This window comes from Crocodylus porosus, unplaced genomic scaffold (assembly GCF_001723895.1).
Source record: "Crocodylus porosus isolate Cpor-Errol unplaced genomic scaffold, CroPor_comp1, whole genome shotgun sequence".
NCBI lineage: Eukaryota > Metazoa > Chordata > Crocodylia > Crocodylidae > Crocodylus > Crocodylus porosus.
The window spans coordinates 118937482-118954276 of NW_017728886.1; the positions used below are offsets into that span (position 1 = coordinate 118937482).

General features: G+C 43.3%; 1 protein-coding gene across 2 annotated transcripts in view; it reads right to left on the reverse strand.

Annotated features, from left to right (window-relative positions):
* The window catches only part of VWC2 (von Willebrand factor C domain containing 2), a 108497-nt gene that overhangs the window by 29717 nt on the left and 61985 nt on the right, over nt 1–16795 (reverse strand). The window lies entirely within an intron of this gene.

Sequence of the window (16795 nt, forward strand, 5' to 3'; positions counted from 1 at the left end):
GACCACACTCCTTGGACACCTGGCTCCCCTCCCCTCTGGGACCTCAGCGCTTCTCCAGCTATCCTCCTTAGCTTGTTGAAGTTTGCCCACCATGAGCTGTGAAAGCTCATGGGAAGGGGCACCTCTCTGAGTTTCGTGGTAGGGGTCTACAAGGACCTACGTGACGATTTCCACGCCCAGTGTCCCATGAAGGAGCTCACTAGCCAAAGATACAAGATCCTGGGGTTTCCTAATGGAGATATGTTAGCCCAGGCCAAGCTGGATCTCCCTCTGAGCTCTGGAACAGGGAATGCACACTCAATTCTACATTCTTTCTGCTACAGGATGACTTAGGTAGGTGCAAGCATGATTTCTGCCCCCTCCCATACCAATACATCTGTCCAGCATTTCAGTGTGTATCCGATGCCTGCACAAAGACTTCACAGCAGGAACAGAAAAGCAGTGTGTTGTACTATGAGGATAGCACTGGGAAAATGTCGGACTTCCTGTCTTTCCTCTTAAATTACCTAGCCATCTGCAACATGGATCACACCTTAGTTTTTTGCTCTCCATATAAAATGGAGACACATGCATTTGACAGGAGTTTATAAGGGCATAAATCAACTGAAGTTTGTAAAACGTTCTGATACAAGAGAACTAGATAACTATCTGCTACTGGTAAAAATCTCTTGTACTATACACAGGTCTGACATGGCCTATTACAACATTCAGTTTCCTTTACCCTCCCCCTCTTTAGGCCAATGATTACAGTTGTCAGCACTGATCTGGTAGCTCAGACATATGAATAAACTAACTTCTTTGGTGGCAGTCTGCATTTTCTCTCCTAACTTGCCAGCTACCTCAGGTAACATCATTACATAGCTGAAAGTCTTTGGATAGATTTTTTAAACTATTCAAAGCATGAAGATTCCCCCATGGATTTGTTAAAACTGCACATGCATCCTCCATACTAAAATATTCATAGCTGCATTGCTGAAATCTGCTATATTCATGCACATATGCACAAACACACTTGACACAAATTCTGTCCAAATAAAGGTGCAGAACTTAAGAGGATTTATTTCCCCCCCACCCCCCAGAAACAATAGCACTGAAAAATTGCATACAATAATCATGAGCCTTTGCTTAGGCAATCTGTAAATGGAGTTTATTATAAATAAGCTTATTAGGATGTTTTCTCATTCATGTGTGCAGAGCTTTGCACTGTACACAAATCATTGACCAAGCAGATTATAAAGCATCTTTTAGAATGGCCTTATCCTAGTATAGTTCAGAGGAGGAGACGGCTATGATAATTCAAGTAAAAAAAATAAATACAATAACAATAAAGTATATAAAAAGCTATCATGCAAAAGGGAGGGCAAATTAAAGGCAAAAAGGGGTCTATGCCATGGATTCTATTAGAAGTGGGTCAAACCTCCGGGAATTTATTAGAAAACTCCCAAGTTTTCAGGGGAGTTCCATCAGGAGGGGTAAGGATCTGAACTATGCCTGGTTTTTATTTTCTGAAACGAAAGTCCCTTTCAACAAGGTTTGATCAGGCATGACAAACCACTCCATTCTTTTGCCCCTTTGTTCAAGAGAGATGGATCATAATCAGAACAAGGGTTTGAATTATACTTTGACTCTTGGGTGGGGAGGTGGTCTGCAAAAAAAAAATAGGCTGCCCCTCACAATGCCCTAATAAATCTGAAGACCCCGCCCTCCCCCCAAGGGTATGATTTTCAAATTTTACAGGCAGGCTTTAATTTCTTATGTGGAGGGCGAGTCCTCCTGTAATTCAAATCCTAATCAGAACGATTTTTCCTGTTCCCAAACTCAGTAATCCTTTCTGACCTTGGGATGCAGAACTATGGGACCCAGGATCTGGAAACTGACAGACAAGGCAGGTCCATCTCAAGGGTCGAAGCAGCCAAAAGTGATTCAAGCAGAGAGACAACTAGCAGCAGAACAGTGATTAGTGTCAACTTACACATTCATGAAGAAAAGCAGAAAGATTTTCATTCTGTTAAAATAAAGCAAGATGAATGTGAAAGAGCTAACAGGAAAGTGGGGATTCTTTATTCTTCTGACAGAAATGCCTCTGATTCCTTCCCACAGAGTTAACAGGGTCATAAGCTGCAGTGATGGAAAAGCTAAAGAAATCCCTACATAAGACACAATGAATCCTGTAGGAAGCTTCAAAAGATCTTAATTTGCTTGCCTAAACTAGGGACCTGAGCTATTCTTGCCTTGGCAGGTATTCCAAAACAGTGCCTTGCATGAGTTTTACAACAGCAGTAGCAAAAGTGCTAGTTGTTCCAAAGAACATGGTTAACTCATCTGTCAGGCAGATCATCCTTGCTGCATTCATTCATGCCCCATTTTACGCCCACCCTGATTGTCACATCTGCCAAAGGTGCACTCAGCATTGTCAGAAGACTCCCTTGACATGCAGCAAGGATTCTTCCGCAGCTTTGGAAAGGTACTTAAGCACGTGCTTAAATGTTAAGCACATACTTAAATCTTGTGGACTTCCTTGCCCTGGCTACAGGCACTTTTCTGACACAGTCTGAAAGAGCTCTAGTGAGCTTGAAGGACTCTTCAGGAACTGCAGCCCGAAGAAGTCAAAGTCAGGCTCATGGGCTAACAGCTCCATTTCAGCATCAGGCAAAGACAAAAAACGGATTTTATAGCTAAAAGACTCCATCTTCCACTTAAGCAACAACTGTGACCAAAACGAGACACCCCCAGAAGCAACGGACTTGTTCCTATACTACCAGCTTCCATGGCCTACACGTTGGAGAAAAGGACAATAGTTTTTCCACTTATGTCTTGAAAGTGTAGTCTGCTCTTTAGCTGGACTCAGTCCTGTATGCTGGGCAGATGCAGATCCAGTGACAGGGACAGCCATGTATGGGGACTCACAAAACGTAAGGCTGGGAGTGCTTTTGCTCAAGCTCCTTTTTCTAGGGCTCTCCACAACATACTTGCTTTCTAGGGCTCACCACCGTCTTCAAGCTTCCACCATTGCCTAAGCTGCCACATCTGTAACTTCCTATAAGACAGGCAGTTTACAAAACCACTGATATATTTTCATGCAGTAGACCCCCCTTTTTTTTTCCTGAGCTACCTTTATTGCAGTGTGGCTTGACCCTCTGGATTGCTGAAAGCTAGTAAGCTGATAAAAAAATTGATTTTCTGTAATGGCTCTGGGAATACCTTACTTTCAACTCCTTGTTATAGTGAACAGTGAATGGCATCTGCTGCAAACCTGTAACACAGAGGATCTGCCTTCAAACCATTTATTCACTTCAGACAAGTCAACAAGGGATTTTATTCAGTCTGAGGTGTTCCACCATATTGCAAAACAATCTTTAGTTTGGGCTCGGGGGTGGGGTGGGGGGGGGGTGTTCATCAATCCATTACAGGACAAAAACTGAAGATTAAAAATTTTGCTCAAAATCTTATCTAACATTATTTCATGTGACCACAAATCAATCGTTAAACAGGTCATCTACCTAGGATAAAATGTTTACAGTGCAGTGTGATTAAATAGTCCCCTCTTCTCCCTGGCATAAACATTACAAAGAATTCATAGAGCTATATTCTATTCTCTCTCATAACCCAGCAAAAGCCGATCTGAGAGCAGAATATGAATCATTATATACTCCCAACTACACAGTAATGGGAGATCTGGAGCTCAGTTTGCTCTGTGTCAGAAATATGACATCTGAAAGCCTAAGGGAGCTAGGGAGGCATAGAAAGATTTCTGTGGCCCATAGCATATTAAACAACATGCAGTAACGTGAAGGGCTGTCACCATCTGTATCAGTCTGTACAGACTTCTCATTACAAAACCTGTTAACAGGATTCTCTGACAACCATTTAATACATTTAAATAGGCATGTGAATGAAAGTCATATTAGTCTCAGAGCTGAGAGGGATGATAATCTAACACAGCCTTAAACATACCAAATCTGTACCAAGTAACTCTCTTCCAAGGCTGCTTGAAAGATACAAAACTGTAATTTCTGTAGTTCAGGAATACATTTGACTACATCAGCTTTTCCACTTTATTCCAAATTTATGTCTAATATTTTTCCAATAACAAGATTCTAAACAAAATAAGCTTTTAAATCATGGTATTTAGTCTTTTGGTTTGTTTGGGTTTTCTTTTGGTTCTTCCACTTCCATTCACACTTTTTCTTAACTTCATATCCTTTCATCTTTTTCTCATCCCACTAGAAAAGGGAAGGGAAAAATGTTGGGAAGGAAAGAAAATAGAAAGGAAAACTTCATAAATTAAAAATGTTTGTTAAAGACTTCTTAGTTGAAAATATTTCTCTTACCCCATCCTCTACTTAGATTTATTAATTTAGATGTCACCTTTCAGAGACCTCTGCACACTTTTACATAATTACAAACTCTAGAGTGAGTACAGGCCTCCAGCAATTATTTCATCTGACAATGAAAAGCAGCTGTCTCTGGAGTAGAACAATGCAGCCCTAATGACATCAGTAGAAGTATGTGCGTCATTCAGGGAGAACGTAATTATTCAGGATGGAACATGGCCAGCAAATGGTGGCAGGCCTGAAAAGAAGGAGCTGTGAAAATTATTAAAACCAAAGGTGAATTTGTTCTTTACCAAGGAAAAGGGGACCTCCAACACTAGGACCCCATGCCCACCTTAGTGCACTGGTTCAGACACTCCATGGCAGAACCTGCTATTGTGTCAATGCTATTATTTTCTGCATCATGCATGCTTATCTTTGGAAGCTTCACAGCCACATGCAGACCAAATTCAAATTCCTACCTAATTTGTGAAATCTAATGAGAACCCAAAACAAAGGGAACTGGACAGCCCATTCATTTCAATGGGTTTTCTTTCTGAAACTCCTGTTAGGACCATCAGTGCAGTACTGTCTCAGAACAGTGGAATGGCTACTTTAATATTAAAATGACTTTTTTTAAACTAGACTCAATAATAATGCTCTTGTTTAAATGGCTTTAGCAGGGCATCTTACTGGGATAAATATAGTGTGAGTGGATAAATGGGTATGTACATTTTCCATTGGCATTTTGTTACTGTAGCCCTTTGCATAAAGCTGCCCTTACAGTGCAATTCTGCATAGGCTTTAACAGGAAGGCTAAAGGTCTTTACAAGGGATGATCACCTTAGCTTTTTAAAAACATAAGTTATTAATAAAAATTGAGCAAAGACCCCCAAACTGTAAGAGCATATATGTGTCCAATGTTACAGAGCTGTGTGCCTACATGGGTTTCATTTGGTTACATGGGTGCTCAGTGTTTCTGGTTGCTTTAGTGTAGGGGTTTTAACACAGATTTGGAAACTTAACTTTAGGCTCTTATTATACTTAGCACATGCTAGTTTTTATTGGTGTTAAAATTAACATGTGATTTGAGCAGCTGCATGTTAAGGTTTACTATCCCCTGTAACTTGCACTGATTTGACCTGCCCTTAGACAGCTGGCAAGCAGGAGTGTGACTAGGACCCAGGCTGGCTTGGTGCCTGCACAGATATCCTGCTCCCAGGGGCAGGGTAGGTGGTCCAGACTGTGGGCAGCCAGGACTGGCAGGGTCGTATCAGGCCTGCCAGCCTCTGCCTGTCTGCAGTCTCAGTCCTTGCTGCTTCCTGGATTGAACCCATGAACCCCTCTTTCTGCAAGCCAGGATCTGGGCCACTGCTGCCCTTCTGCCCCCTCACCCCACCTCTGGGGTTCTCCCACTGCCCCCCCGCCTGTTGCAGGGAGCACTCGGGACTCTCCTAACCCCCACCCCCTGGGTCCCTGGCTCACCTGCAGCTCTCAGGGCCATCCCAGAGGAACAAGCAAGGAAGGGGAACCCAACTGCTGCCACCAGGCTATGACTGCTCTCCAGGCTGTGTGGTGGCAATGGTGGCAGATAGCTTCCCCTTCCCGGTTACTCCCCCAGGACAGTGCTGAGAGCTGCAGGTAAGCCAAGAGCTCCTGGGTGATCAGTTAGCAAGGATATAGGGTGTGTGAGGGGGGCACCCCTGATCCAGGAGTGCAGTGTGGGGGAGGGTGCAGCAGGCTCAAGGTGGGGCAGGGGAACAGCAGGCCTGATGTGGGGAGCCATCACCTGATCCGCTGCCCCACACCAGCCTTCATCAGGCCTACTATGCCACCTGGCTCCCTTGTGCTCCAAGATCAGGCCTGCCCGTCTCCCTGCACCCAAGATCCCCCTCCCCATTCCTACCCTAGCAGCTCCTGACTTACTTGCAGCTCCCAGTGCTGTCCTGGGAGAGCAGGTAGGAAAGAGGAACTTGTACACCAGTGCTGCCACTGTCTGGGCTGGGCTCAGCCTGGAGAGCAGCTTCAGCTTGATGGTAATAGTAGCGGCTGCAGGCAGGTTTCCCTTCCCTGCTTACCCCTCCAGGACAATGCCAGTAGCTACAGGTAAGTTGCGAGGCTGGGGAACGACACAGGGGTGAGCAGAGTGGGAATCCTAAGGGGCAGGGCAGATCCCCTGGGGGAGGTGGGGGGGAAGGGCAGACAGGAGGAGCCCTGGGGGCCAAGAAGTGCCCAGAATGGATGGGGAGGAGGGATTGTTACTTTTAGATGCTCCCCTGACTACCCCCACTGTCACTGTGGAAGAAGATGGAGCAGCTGGGAGCAGTGCCTCCTAGAATGTTGAAGTACCTCTCCTAACTGGTTTTGGGCCTGTGGAGCAGTCGTACTTAACCGCAACATGGGCCACCCAGAACCAGTTAGAGAGAGTTCTTGATGAAAGAGGATTATCTCTAACCTGCTCAGAGGATCCCAGAATCATAGAAAATTAAGGTTAGAAGGGACCTCAGGAGATCATCTAGTCCAGTCCCCTGCTCAAAGCAGGACTATCCCCAACTACAACATCCCAGCCAGGGCTTTTGTCTAGCTAGGTCTTAAAAACCTCCAAGGATGGAGATTTCACAATGTCCCTGGGTAACTTGTTCCAGAGCTTCAGTACCCTCCTCATGAAAAAGTTTTTCATAATATCAGCCTCAACTTCCTTTGAGGCCTTTGCTTGAGACCACTTCTTCTTGTTTTGTCATCTGCCACCACTGACAACAGCCTAGCTCCATCCTCTTTAGAACGACCTTTCAGGTAGTTGAAGGTTGTTATTAAATCCTTACACCCAGTTGTCTTTTCTGCAGACTATATAAGCTCAGTTCCCTCAGCTTTTCTTCATAAGTCATGTGCTCTCCACCAATCAGCAGCAGGGAGGTACGTAGGAAGGGGGTCCAAGATTAAAGGATCTGTCGCATCACAAGCTGGGTCCACTATTTAAACCAGGCCCTATTCATAAGGTTCTGCTGTGGGCCCCCCTGTCCAGCCTGATGTCTTTGGTAGATGTAGGAGTACAGATTCCTGGAACTAACCCTTTGGGTGAGGCCCCCCCACCCCAAGTCCCAGACTGCCTGGGCATGGGGGAATCTCCCTGAAGGAGTAGAACCTATAGAATATACCTTGTAGTTGATAACGTTTCAAATTGCATTTGGTGTTTTCCTTACCCTTGTTCCTATAGTAAACCTGTCCTTTGTGTTTATAGTGCTTGTAAACAGGGAGTTTTGTTTATGCGTGACACTCCCTCCAGTCAAATTCCATGCTCTCAGATTTCTGGGTGGGGGCTCAAGCCACAGTGAAAACTTCAAAATTTGAACCCGGCTCTTGTTGCTGTCAACTGGTGCCTGGCAGAAGAATTACATAAGTTAACATGTGACAACACCCTTAGTCACCCAAGCCTGAGACTTTGGCCATAACATTTAGTACAAATATTTTGGTACAATATACTAGGTTCTTTTTAGCAAACTGCCAGTCAGAAGAACCTTTAGGGTAAAATCCTGACCTAGCTCAAGTCAAGTTGAGCTTTGCTTTTTGTTGTCAAAGACAATCATGAAAGACAATCATCCACAGTTGCAAGGGATTGCTGAAGGATGATGCAAAAATTTTATAGGAACTAATTTTCCTATAATTTCCTATTTTTATAGGAACTAAATTATTCTATTAGGTTATTCCACTGTTTAGCAAATCATACCTGTGCTTCTCCAGTGTTTAGCAACTGTAATTTTAATCGCAAAGAACAAGAACTTCTAAATTTAACTTAATGGCCCTATATTGTAAAATATAAAGGACCTTAACACTGTCTGTTTGGACAAGCTATATGTTTCATGAACATATAGTCTTTTGGGGATTACAAAGAGCGTGAATTGGTCACTTCTTGCTAAAGTGTACCCTTTTAGCCAAAGTTCCTTGGATTTCTAACTTTGTTTTACTACTTATTGCAAATTCTCAATCTGAGCTATGCCATTTTACCTTACCATTTTTGTGCAGGAATTTACTGTTTGAATATCAAATCTCCAGGAGAAGAATCCTGTCCCAACCAAAAACAAAGGCAATTCACAGGACAGGAAACCAGTCTGGCAGACCCTGCTAGAACCACAGACCTTCCTGCTATCCACACCATCAAAGGTGGAGGCCTGGCGATTCAGAAATCCACAAGGCAAGAGTCCCACCCTTGAAAATTTTTGTTTGGAAGGCCCTCATAAACAGAGAGGTGATGTCTAAATGTGTAACTCCCCACTTCACAGTTTAAACTCAGGACATTACCTCTCACGCATTGTATGGAGAGAGGAAGGGCAATATGAGGGTTGAGAACAGAAAGACCTGGGAACTTGGGAAGGAAAATGTCTCATGTTTTTGTGATATGCATCAAGTAACACTGAGGGACATAATCAGTTTTCCTTAGTCCTTAGTGGGAGAGTGAGTTCCTGGCTCTGCACACTATGGCCCTATAACCCTTAGGAAGTTCTATTATGTTGTATCAGTTTACAAACTTCACCCCTTGCTACAAAGGACAGTCTGCCGTGAAAGGGAAGGGTCTCATGTTTGACTCCCAGCTCAGCTCAATTCTCACTTCTTGAACAGCCTTTTGAAAAAAACTGATTCATCCATTGAGAGTCTCTGGTCTTCATGTGTAAAATTAAACTACTTCCCTAATTCAGAGAGATGTTGGGAGGATAACCATACGAAGTGATTGTGAGGCACTTGAACAGTATGATCTTCTCATTTCTCTACACCACATTTGAGAATTTTGTTACACATGCTTGTGCTCGTTTGTTGTACTTTGCAAGGTCTTTCATTGTACACATGCCTTTAACTAGCGGGCATGGCAGCAGGTATTTCATAGTCGGAGGCTCTGCGCTGTAGTCACAGGTGGTGAACCAATGGTATAGCCCCACTTCTTCATTAGTCCCTTGGAGCATTTGACTCGGGTACACAGGCAGGTGAGACATTGCCACCTTTGCAATGGTTCAACAGCCCCTGGTGGTAAGGACTCAGCTGCTGGAATGTCCACTTTTCTGCTATCAGGTATTTTCTTCAGCCTCCCATTCCACACCTGCAGTCATGTCTCCTTGGGTGTGGCATTGAGAGGCTTTGTGCTGGTGAGAAAGCTCCCGTGTGACTTCAGACATTTGTGTGCCATGGGACAGTCATACAGCAGGTGCCTCATATCTTCAGTTTGCCTCAATTATTCTATCCTGCTGGCCACCATTCTTCTGACATCAGGCGGAATGATGCCAACCAGCAGGTATTCACTGTTTAGGCTGGTCGGTTTCAGACATCATGGCTGCTTGCAGAAGTAAAAAAATAAGTAAATAAAACAGCACTTTAACTTCTGCACACCCCTGGGCTGAGCCCTGCACTTGCCCAGAAGAGGCATTGTGTTAGTTGGACCTGGCTTGCCCAACCTCTGTATAGATTGAGCACTTTAGTGGGGCTTTTCTGGTACTTTTATCAATCAGCTATTAGATAAAAGATCAGCTATTAGATAAAAGTGCCACAAAGCCCCACTGAAGTGCCTGATCTATACACATGCCGCCCGTGGAGCTGGGTCAAAGTAACATGCAGCTGCTTCTGATAAAGTGTGGGGGTTTTTGTTATTGTTTTTGTTTTAACTTCTGCAAGCAGCCCATGCTGATAGAGAATGATGATACAGGCCAAAAAGTAACAGGCCTACTTGTCACAAGCTGCAGAAGCTCATGCCCCATCCCCACTTTGGGTGAACCTTTTAAAAGGGGCAGTCACCCCTGAGTCTTAAGTTCACTGGAAAGCCGAGAGCAGCCCCTGCAATATTGGCCCCCAGAGTGAACACAAGTAGGCTCACTAGAAGCATCAAAGCCTGTGGAGAGTATTGGGAACCCCAAAAAATCCAATAAACTCATGGCTTCCCCACTGTTATAAGATTTCTGTAGGAACCTCCTCAGAAGTGCTGGGTGTCCTGCCTGCCTGCAGATTACTGTAAGAACACAAGGAAAGGGGAATGTTAGATTTCAATCCACTAAATGCCTGTGCTGGAATTGAGCACTCAGCAGAATCCTGTAAAATATCTTTTTTGGTTGTTCTTTTTTTTGGGTTCCTCTTTGGATTTTAATGATTGTTCTTATGAAGTATCAAGAATCTTGTCTCATTCATTGGAAACATGTTAGAAACATTCTCACTCCTCCCCAGAGTTACTGTGGTGCCCTCAGTTGGCATCTCCCCACTCCCTGGGTCGGTCCCCCAACTCTCCTGCCACGACTTGATGGAACTGTAACTAAAGGAGGGGTTCAGTAGTGTTCTTGTCCCTGGCCCAGAAACAGGGGTACTTATGGAATCATAGTTTGTCCTGCAACTCTGCTTCCACTACACCCCATCCACTTGCCAACCATCAATACCATTGGGCCACTGTGCCAGCTCCTGGCCACGGCTTCCTGTATCCAGCTGATGGATCCCTAACTCCTCAGCCTTAGATCAAAGTGCAGGCTTGCAGCCGCAGCCTGCCCTTCACTCCTGCTCCTTATCCTGGCTCCACCTCCATGCTGGGCTGGCGTCTGAGTGTCCCACTGCAGGCATAGGGTTGAATATGCCTGGCCTAGACTTTGGGGGTGGTGGCCAACCCTGAGCCCCTTTCCATAGATCTTGGGGTTGGGACACCATGCCTGGCTCCCAACTGCTGCCCCCTCGTGTTCTCGACAGGGCAGAGTCTTGTGGGGGTTCAGTTCGTCCGAGTCACTCCTTGATGAGCTTGGCATCTCGCCTCCTTCCTTCCCCTCCCCACCCAGCCTCCACCAGGGTTTTTAAATCTCCCACGGTAGTGGTCACAGCTGATGTCATCAGCTGGCTGCTACCCAGCTTGATTGACAGCCACTTGAAAAGCAGGTGCAAAACTGGCTCATATGGCTTCTTCTCTGTCCTGGTCTGCCTCCTAGGTAAGTTTTCTGTGATGCTGGGGTTCCTGGGCCCTCTTCTGGGAGTGTCAGGGTCTGTCCCCGGCACTTCTTGCCCCTGAGGGCTGGTCCTACCACCACAGTTACCCTTCCCAATTTTGAGTTCAATACATACCGTCAAAGTTTTAGAGGGGTTTGAAGTGTGTGGAAGAATGGATGTTGGGTTACAAAAAGGCTTACAGTGGGGTTTCACTTATCACCTTAATAATGAAGCAATAACATGCAAGACAGGCATAGTTTATAGCCAATTTTTAAAACCAAATTAATTTCAATATTAATGCATGATAAATTTATATCTATATATAATCTAACATAATTACATTATCTGACGTTTAATTTATGTTCATGTTATTTATTGAATATAATTAATTTTATTTATTCAAAATTAAATTTATAGCAGCCTATTTGATGCTTCTTTAGGTTGATCTACATAATTTGTCTTTCCAAACTCAAGCAACTAAATTCCTTATACTGCACTAAAAAGTTTTATATATTTATGTCCATATTAATTTACAAACTTATTGAATGTCAGTATATTTCCTTATGTACGTATACTATAGTACACACCAGATATTTAATTTGATGCTTGTATTTCAGAGAATGCAGTATATCCTATGGATAATACTCAATATAACCTTAGCAATTTGATGTAATGTATAACCAGTAAATGTCCAGAGGAACTGGCGTGTGCTACTCTTATACGCCATTATTTCACCTAAACTCTTTTATTGCTAAGAACACTAATGTCAGTCTCTAAACCTAACACTTAAAGTGGTTATGGTTGAGGCCCTAAATTTCTCTTAGTAAAGAAGAAGGATTAATTTAGAGAATAACGTAACTTAAAAAACTAGGTTGTCAGTATATCAGGACAGGAAATAGATTTTACAGTTTTTTAAAATTAAAGAATAAAGGCTAACTAATAGAAGAATCAGTAACCACCATTATCTATCAGTGTAGTGAGAAATTAAGTACCGATACCTTTACATGTGGGTTGTATGGATGGAGACAAAAGAAGTGAGCCCAGCTACTAAAAAAAAAAATCATTGTTCTTTAACTGGTCAATGTTTAGAACAGCAATATCAATAAATCATTGCTTGTATGGCTGGGGACCAATTGTGGTCTGCATTGCCACAAATAACTTCCTGTCTAACCAGGGACAAAGAGGAAAGGAGTTTATTATGCCTCTCTTTAAAGGTGGAGGAACTGAAACAGACTGTAACTTTCCCAAGGTCACAAGGTAGTTTGGGGTAAAGCTGGAAATTGAATAAACATGCTTAACATCTAGTATGGCAAGAAGCCGGATCCTCAGCTGATGTGTATATAAATGATCTATTTCATCATATTGGCTCCACCAGCTTCAGCAAGTAATGTCAACAGATTTATATTAATTTATAATAGCTGAGAAGTTAGCCTAACATTATTTTGAGATCTCTAACCACACTGCTATATCCAGTACATACAGTACAGAAGCTTTCTTTTAGCTTTTTACAGGTAGGTAATGTGTTACCAATCCCTATTATAATAGGAAATTTCTGCCTAAAACAACCCTCCTGCTAAATGGCAACATTAATGGGAGATATAAGCATGCTGGGTGTGGATGCATCTTTTATTAGACCAACTAGATAGTTGCAAAAAAAGTCTTTATTTGCAACCTTTCAGGCACACTCACCCTTCCTCAAGCATAGGAGAGTGCAAAGTGCAAAGATTGCAAAATTTCTCCCAGGTTAAAATACAAATCCATATTTCACAGGACAGCTGAAAGGTGGTGTAAGATTTCCTGAATGGAAAAGCTCATTTTATGCAAAATAGGCTTAGGTAAAAGCTGGAGCAGTCTATTTACCTCAGAGTTGTCTGATGGCAAGCAGGATGCTGAATTATGCTTCTTTCTTGTTATGATATTTCATATTTCACAGGAGAAAGGGTGATGGAAGGCTCTCCTGGGCAAGAAATTGTTTTTGTGTTCTGACTGCTCTGTGAGCATGCAAATTTACAATCTTTGCAGTCTCCTATGCCTGAGGAAGGGCACGTGTGACCAAAAGCTTGCAAATAACGAAATATTTTTGCAACTATCTAGCTGGTCTAATAGAAGATATTACCTCCCCAAGAGTTGTGATTACTTCTGCCTGCAGACCAACACAGCTACAACCTGTATCCCTGAAACATGGAAGACATCAAAATTAGCTATTTTAAAATGAAAACTTCATAATTTTACAACAAGGAAGCAAAATTCAACACCTTGAGACCTGAAAGCTGACACCCTTGCTCCAGCCTTTTGTTTCAAGCCAAATTTGTATGCTCGCAGAGCAGTCACAACACAAGAGAAATTCCTTGCCCAGGAGAGCCTTCCATCACCCATTCTCCTGTGAAATACGAAATATCATAAAATAAAGAAGCATAATTCAGCATCCTGCTTGCCATTAGACAACTCTAAGGTAAACAGACTGCTCCAACTTTTACTGAAACCTATTTTTCATAAAATGAACTTTTCCAAACAGGAGATCATACACCACTTTTCACCTCTCCTGTGAAATATGGATTTTCATTTCAACCTGGGAGAAATTTTATTATCTTTGCACTCTCCTATGCCTGAGGAAGGATGAGTGTGCCTGAAAGCTTGCAAATAAATATTTTTTTTGTAACTATCTAGTTGGTTTAAAAAAAGATATCACTTCCCCAAGAGTTCTTATTACTTACTGCTGGGTGTGGACACACCTATTAGTGTATGCGCTATGCATTTTCCTGAATGATCTCAGATGATGCTATAGAAAGATAAAATAAGTGAAATCTGTAAAGAGATCTTAAATAACTGCGATCAAAAGTGAAATTAACAGGATTATTTTCGAACATATAGCCCATGGGTTATACATGTTTTTACAAACTTGACAGGTAGGTGCAGGCTATACAAGGGTGCGGGCTATGCAGAGTCTTTAGAACATAGCCCATCCCCTGGTGGGATTATCTTGAGGATGGCTGGCAGTGGCAGCAGGGAGTGGGGCTGCCTCCCCCCCTGCTTTCAGCTCCTCAATCCTCCCCTCCCCTGCACCACTTTTAGCTGGCTCCAGCTCTGCTCCAGCTCCGAGTCTGCAGTGAGCCCATGCTTGTGGCCATGTCTTAGGGGGAGGCTGCAGGCAAGAGTCTGTGGTGAGCCCCGGCTCTGGCGGCCGTGCCCAGCAGAGCCCACACTTGCGGCCATGTCTCAGGGGACGGGGAATACATGGGCACGGGGAATACACAGACTATTTTACGAAAGTACAATTTTCTGTGGGTTATACATGTGGGTGCGGGTTATATCAGTGTGTGGGCTATATGTGCGAAAATACAATACAGTATTTAGATGATTCCTGGGTGGGTAACAGGATAAGCTCTTTCACCTCCAGAGCATTGGTTCAAACAACTCCTGAATCAGGAGCGACCAAGTCATTCCAATGTTACAGCTCTTTAGTGACTAACATAGTATAAATGTGGATTTACTTGTCTGTCACACAAACTCACTATGACACTTAGAACTACTTTCTCTGTAGAGCCAGAGTCTGATGCTCGCTAGAAGTTTTGCACTGTACTGTTGGAGGAATCCAAAACACAATGAAGTTTAGCAGGTTCCAGGAAGATATCCCAATGCAAAAGGACTATTTTGGTAACATGGAGCCCATTGAGCAAAGCCCGTACCTTTCCCTTCCCTGCTGGAAATGTAGCATGGAAAAGCAGCTATTACCAGGTTAAGAAACATTGTAGTTGGATACTTCTAATACTCTGTTAGATTTTTAAGTTGTATTTTCAGTTTCTCTGGGTCCTTTGCCATTTCCTGCAACTGCATTGCCTCCCAGCATAAAAATACTGGTGCTTAACAGGCTTGTACTGATGTAGCCACATTGGCCCTACAGAACTGGTGGTGAGAAACTGGTTAGGAACATGGAAGCTAAACCACTGTAGAACAAGCATCTCCCAGTTATCCTTCTCCTCTAGTTTAGTGTGTTTAATAACGTCTAACCTGTTCCTGTAAGCTTGACTAAGGCTTTGCTGAACCCATGAACAGCACACCCAGGTTGCTTTAGTTCAGAATTACAGAATTGGAGGACTGCATTGTACAAGCCAGAAGTGTACAATCACCCTGGGTTGCTCTTCATTCAGTTCAGTCAGGCTGTATAGAAAATTGATCTATTCTATTTTGTCAGGCTTGTAAAGAACAGGTTATATTGCCACCAACCACAGTGTACTATGACTAAACCAACAGAAACCTTTAACTTGGCTCCTTTCCCTTCACAAGCCTTAATAAGCTTGTGATGAAAACCATGCACAGTAAAAAGGGGGGAAAGCTCTAATTTCACCTCTTCACTCTCACAAAGCTTTAGCCTCCCTTCAGGAGTTCAGTTAATTAGCGCCTGTTTGTATAATGCTTACAGGGCTAGAGGAGAAAAACAGCCATCAGTTCTGAACATCTTGGACTATATTTACATTTCCTTTTCACTTACTGCTAGCTCAGGAGTTAATGCAAACAGAGACAGATGCTAAATAGCTTTTGCAGCTGACTGTAAACAAAAACAGTCTTTTGACTCTTAGGTTGCTTGAAGAACTAGGGAAGAAAAAAAAGTCTCACATCTGAATTGGTGACACCTCCATCAAAGTCACTGAGCCCAAAATACAGACTGTAAATGTTGCTCTTTTAAAAAAGTTTGATGAATCCAGAAGCAATTAAAAGCATACACAAAGGAGAAAGATGAAAATAGTTTATAGAAGTGCTCTGAGTCTAGGTATATTTTTCACTACCCTTACAAATGCACATGTACAGCCAGCAATGTCTGATTTTTCTCCATTTGCAGTTAAATGTTCTGGAAACCACTAATATTTTTTTTCTTCATGTCTTGACTGAAGTAGAGGAACTGCACTATGAATGCATGGGAGTTAGTTATTCTTGCTGCTGCTCTGAAACTAGTACTAGTGAGTCTGACAAAAAGATTAGTTTGCAAACTTTGCACAGTCAGTGTTCTCTAGGAGATCATCTCAGTACCCCACCTAATTGAGAGCTGACAGACACTTTCAATGACTGACTGCACAATAAACCATCACATCTGTTAGCAGCCTGTGTATAGCTTTCTGTTAGGTGGGCTACTGAAATGATCTCCTAGAGAACACTGCATGGGAGTTCAGATAAAGGCACTCCAAAGCAGAGCACCTTCATTAATGTCTGTCAGCACACACTGGGAGCAGGGCTTGGTTGGAATAGCCCAGCCCTCCTCTGGGCACTGCCTTCAGAATGGCAGAGAGAGAAAGGAGCAGACTGAGTTCTGTCTGGGGGTTGTCCAGGCAGCACTGGAGAGTGGGGCACATGGATTTCCCCCCACTCCAGAGCAGGTTGGGGAAACCCCAGAATGGAATTCCATCTTATTTTATTAAAGAGGCCATCCTTAATGGACTAGCAGATGCCAACTTCCTGAGGGATAGCCAGCACGGGTTTATTGCGGGTAGGTCTTGTTTGACCAATCTCATTTCCTTCTATGACCAGGTGACCTATCACCTGGACAAGGGAGA